Below are 6099 nucleotides of genomic sequence, written 5' to 3'. Positions count from 1 at the left end.
CTCTCTTTGTGTCTCTCATGAATAAATAAATTCTTTAAAAAATAAAAATAAAATTGGCTTTCAATGTGGCAGCCACTAGCTACATGTGGCAATTTAAATTTTTATTAATTAAATGAGATAAAAAGTCCAGTTTCTCAGTTGCTCTAGCCACATTTCAAGTACTCAGTAGCTACATGGGGCTCATGGCTACTGTTGGATGGTTGGATAGTGAAGATAAAGAATATTTCCATCATTCCAGAAAGTTCTATTGGACTGCACTGAAGATGATATTTAGTATAATGGGCCTGGATGAAGACACCTAGAGAATCAGTGAGAGGGAGAAAAAAGATTCAAAGACTGAGCCCTTTATATATATGTATGTAAGTACACTAATTGGTGGTGATAGTGGGATGGTGGGGTGTTAAGGATAAGCTTCCCCCTTTTTTTTTTCCCATGACTAAATGGATACTAGGACACAAGATATTCCAGGCATAAGGGAATAGTGTGTGTTAATAGAAGTATAAAATAACATGCATGGTATGGTGGGGGAACTATAAGAAAGCTGGCATTTCTGGAGCAAGGCCATTTTATTTTAGTATAGTTAAATAGATACACACAAACTCTAAACCTTAAAACAGTTTGGGATTGAGCAAGCATGTGGGGCTGAGACTAATCAGTCCAGGTCTAATTGGAGGGCAAAATGAGAAGGGAAAAAAATTTTCCTCATCAACTTGTAAATGTGAATAAAAATGGATGTAATAATTAAATTTAGAGAAATGGATATTTACCACATAGCAGATCCCTCCTGTTTTGTTCAGTGATAAAAATTAAATGTGGTATTTACTTTCAATTTTTTGAAGCTTTGTTTGATAAAGACCTGAAATTTGCTTCAGCAGGAACTGGGTTTCTATCTGAAATAGGGACAAACTGAAACAAAGTTGATGTACCTAATCAGCTACAGCTTTGAAGAAATATATTCATACACAATCGCCAAGCCCCATTCTGGAAGCCAATCATTTCAGAACATGTTTTTTCAGGATGTCAGTTTGTTTTAATAGTAGGTTGCTACCCCCAAACTACCATATTCTTGGTTTTCTTTTTGTTTTTCTTTTTTTCAAATTTGCAAAAAGCAATAACTTAAGCCACAAGAAAAAAACCACAAAAATGCTTTTCACCAATTAAAAGAAACTCTTTCCATTTACATGTTTTGAAGTAGAATAAACTAAAATTTTTTAAAAAAAGATTTCGTTAGAATAAAAAAACTTTTAAAAGTAGAATCTATTAGAATCTCACGTTGTCATTCTGTGCTCCTGCAGTTAAAGACTATGTCATTATTTCCATTATACTTACCTCCTAATTTTCAGGGCTTATTAGCCCTGCTGTAAAAACTTGCTCCAGTTGAAATTTGGCAAGTTGACAAGGCTGCGTGCCAGAAGTAATTTACTATCCAGTGTGGTTTGTAAAGTAAAAGAAGCTATATATAATAGAAAAAGAAATGAAAAGTTCCTGGTTCCAAATATTTTAATGTGTGTAATGTGTGTCACCTCAAACTTTTCAGCTTTTGTTGTTAGCAATGTGAGATAACATGAAAGGTTTGAAAAGTACAGATGCTTTGCATTCACATCAAACTAAGAGCTCTGATATTCTTAGGCATCAAAGAGCAGTCTGGGTCTATCACTTCTGTTTGACTTTGAAGTCTCCCAGAGCTCTGTGTGGGAGAAGCAGGCAGGGGACTCAGGAACAAGGTAGGGGGAGGGGATTCCAGGTGTCTCACCTCTCATTATCACTGAAATTAGGTATTTCTCTTTACCTAATGATAACAACAACAACAACAACAACAATAATAATAATAATGGAAAAAAGAGAGGGATGCCTGGATGGCTCAATGGTTGAGCATCTGCCTTTGGCTCAGGTCGTGATCTCAGAGTCCTGGGCTCAAGTCCCGCATCAGGCTCCCTGCGTGGAGCCTGCTTCTCCCTCTGCCTGTGTCTCTGTCTCTCTCTCTGTCTCTCATGAATAAATAAATAAAATTAAAAAATGGAAAAAAGAGAGTGTTTGTTGTTTTTAAGCATTGAGCTGTCCATGAAATTAGTCTTCAGATATGACAAGGAATATCCTAAGGAATTGTTCAAGTTTATCATGAAGTTTACATACTTTGGTGACAATATCTGGCTACTGTTCATCTATCTGTCAGAGTTCTTAACAGATTGCCTTGGGACTTTGAGACCCTCTCTTCTCTATTTTCCAAATTGGCTCATACACCATGGTGCCAAGTGTTTCTACAACATGGGGGGAGCAGCATACACCTTTCTAGGATTAATCTTACGTGATAATCTGGGGAAAAAAATCTAAAAACTTTATATTAAAATGAGGGCAGCCCCGATGGTGCAGCGGTTTAGCGCCGCCTGCAGCCCAGGGCGTGATCCTGGAGACCCAGGATCCAGTCCCATGTCGGGCTCTCTGCATGGAGCCTGCTTGTCCCTCTGCCTGTGTCTCTGCCCTCTCTCTCTCTCTGTCGCTCATAAATAAATAAATAAATAAAATCTTTAAAAAATAATAAATAAAATGAATACTAGGGGCTCCTGGTTGGCTCAGTAAAGCATATGACTCTTGGTATCAGGGTTGTGTATTTGAGTCCCACATTAGGTGTGGAGATTATGTAAAAAAAAAAATCTTAAAAAAAAGAAATTGTAAACAAAAAATTTTTAAAAAATTAAAATGAAATCTAATATATTGTGGGCTAGAATGTAGAATTTGTGTGAACTCTTTTGCAAAGGGAGAAGGCTCTGGTCATTTGTGTTTCCATATTTTGACCCTGCCACATATATAAAAATGATAGTTGAAGCTCTTGAAGAGAATGATATCTTCAAAGAGAGGGTCTGGTCATTACTGTTTTCTTTTAAAGTGTAACTTTCAGGGGTGCCTGGGTGGCTCATTTGGGTGCCTGGTTGGTTCAGTCGATTAAGCGTCTGCCGTCAGCTCAGATCATGATCCTGGGGTCCTGGAATGGAGCCTTGCATTGGGCTCTGTGCTCAGCAAGGGGTCTGTTTTCCCCTCTCCCTCTGCCCCTCCTCTCTGCTTGTGTTCTCTCTCCCTCTCAAATAAATAACCTTAAAATAATGTTTTAAAACATTTTATTTATTTATTCATGAGAGGAGCAGAGATACAGGCAGAGGGAGTGGGAGAAGCAGGCTCCGTACAGGGAGCCCGACTGGGGACTCAATCCTGGCACTCCAGGATCACGCCCTCAGCTGAAGGCAGACACACTCAACTACTGAGTCACCCTGGCATCCCTCTTAAAATGTTTTTTTTTAAATAAAGTGTAATTTTCATAAGTGCACAATTTTTAAAGAGGATTTTATTTTATTTTTTGGATTTTATTTATTTATTTGAGAGAGAGGAGGAAGAGGAAGAGGAAGCACAAGCTGGGGGAGAGGTAGAGGGAGGGAGGGAAGAAGAGAGAGAGAGAGAGAGGGAGAGAGAGAAAAGTAGGCTCTCTGCTGAGCAGGTAGCCTGACACAGGGGTACATCTCAGAACCCTGGGATCATGACCTGAACTGAAGGCAGATGCTTAATCGACTAAACCAATGAGGGGCCCCCATAAAGTGCACAAATCTTAAGTATATACTTCAATGGATGGATTTCTACATGTGCATATACCCATATATATGTATAGTGATCACCCAGATCAAGTAGGTATAGAACATTACCAACATTCAGAGGGCTCCCTGGTACTCTCTCCCAGGTAGTACTTGTTTACCAATCATTCATGGTGGGTTTTGAAGATTCAATTAAATACTATAAGAAATATCAGGTTTTCTGAGGTGCACCTTAGAGCTCCAGACTCAAGAGCACTTTTTCTTTGACCCTGCAGTTCCTTAACTAGGTGTGCTCATCTAAGGATTCTGAGACACAGTGGGCATTATTTAAACACAATTTCTTCTGCTGTATTGGGCTCTCTCTAGCAGTTTTTTTTCCCCTCTTCAAGTGCTCCTTAAGTTGATATTTAAAAATATTTGTGATCAGAGTAGGTGAGTTAATATATAAGGAACATAAAACAGTGCACACAGTAGCTGGGAACCTAGAAGCCCTAGATAAGAGATAGTTATACTGAGATGCAGAGGAAACAAAAAGGCTTTGATATCATTATTATTTAATTAATTTATTTAAAGATTTTATTTGAGAGAGAGCAGCTGTGCACATGCATGCACGCACAGGTGCACAGGTGGCTGAGGCAGAGAGAGAGAGGAAGAGAGAGAAGCAGACTCCCCACTGAGCAGGAAGCCTGATGCTGGGCTCCATCCCAGGACCTGGAGGTCATGACCTGAGCCAAAAGCAGACACTTAACCAAGTGAGCCAGCCACGTGGCTGACATTATTCTTTTTTTTTTTTTAGATTTTATTTATTTATTCATGAGGGACATAGAGAGAGAGGCAGACACAGGCAGAGGGAGAAGCAGGCTCCATGCAGGGAGCCTGACGTGGGACTCGATCCTGGGTCTCTAGGATTATACCCAGGGCTGAAGGTGGCACTAAACCGCTGAGCCACCTGGGCTGCCCTTGACATTATTCTTTTTTTTTTTTTTTTTCCTTGACATTATTCTTATAATAATTCTTCGAGCAGGATAACCTTAGATGATAAATTTGAAAATAAGTGAGGAGAGTAGAGTTGGGTTGATATAAAAATCATAGTTATCTATCAAATTTGCCTTGAAAAGAGATTAAAATCTCTCAGCTTGCTGAGCCCTTTGGACCTAAAGAAATTTAGTAAGTGCCTTTTGTTATTCTGTCATGTATTTATTTATTGAGTGCTTATTATTTTCTAGGCTCTGTTCTAAGTGACCAGATAGCTAGTGAACAAAACAAATATTCCTCACCCATTTGGAGCTTACTATATAGCGGCATCCCCACTCTCTTACGTTAACACAGGCTGGGGATTTTCCTATGACAAAGAAATTTCATCTTTGTTTTATATCCACTAGTTTCTTCCCTTTCTCATGTCTTACAGCCAGGGATCAAGAAATGAAGCTGAAGCCAACCTTTGCCTCAATTCTGAGACGAGTGTAGTAAAATGCAAAAGAGGGGGAAAAAAACAAAAAAGGAAAGGCACAGAGGTGGAACATGGTTAATTGCTAAACCTTTTCCCCTTTCATAAATCACAAGGTGCTAATGGCAATGTTGAAATAAACAGGTCTAGCAAGAACTCCTGCTTTGTTTTTTTATCTTCCGCCAGAACTTTAAAAAGAATTCAGGTTATTATTTCAGGTTTAGTAATTATACCAACAAGGTCGCTTCCAAGCTGAATTGTCTGCTGGTTCCCCTTAGAAATGCTAACTTGCTTGGGCAATGGTTTAAGGAGGGACTATACCTTACTGGTTTATTTATTTTTTTAAAGGATTTTATTTATTCTTGAGAGATATATATATAGAGAGGCAGAGACATAAGCATAGGGAGAAGCAGGCTCCATGCAGGGAGCCCGACGTGGGATTCGATCCCGGGTGTCCAGGATCAGGCCCTGAGCCTAAGGCAGGCGCTTAACCACTGAGCCACCCAGGTGTCCCACCTTACTGGTTTATTTTGGTAACTCCCAAACTTTTCAATACCAAGCTCTCCTCTTCTAAAAAAAAAAAATATATATATATATATATATATACACATATGTGTGTGTATATATATATATATACACATATATATATATATGTATTTTCTGATACCTACTCAGGGCCATGTGTTTTGAAAGATTTTGTCTACCGAGGCAGAATATTTAAATAATGAAAAGGCCTTCCCATTCAAAGATTAATCGGCCAGAGATTCTAGTGGGCACCTTGAAAAGCCGGCGTTGTCACACGGGTAACTAAGTGTAGTCGAAAGCAAAGCCATAGTGTTACGGAGAGTCGGGCCAGTTTCCGCGTCCTTCACGATTTTCATCACCGGCATTTTCAAACGTTTGCTACTGGAAAGGAAGGACATAGGACGACAGCGGAATAAAAGGAGACAATACTCCGCAGGAAACGCTCTGCACGTCCCTCTCAGGTAACACCCCCGCCCCGAACCCGGGAGGTGATGTGCCTTCGCGAGTTCCCGCCCACGTCTGCCCCGGCGTGCCTTAGCCCCGCCCCGC

The sequence above is a fragment of the Canis lupus genome, chromosome 16 (assembly GCF_048164855.1).
Source record: "Canis lupus baileyi chromosome 16, mCanLup2.hap1, whole genome shotgun sequence".
Lineage (NCBI taxonomy): Eukaryota > Metazoa > Chordata > Mammalia > Carnivora > Canidae > Canis > Canis lupus.
Note: the sequence above shows the minus strand (reverse complement) of the source record.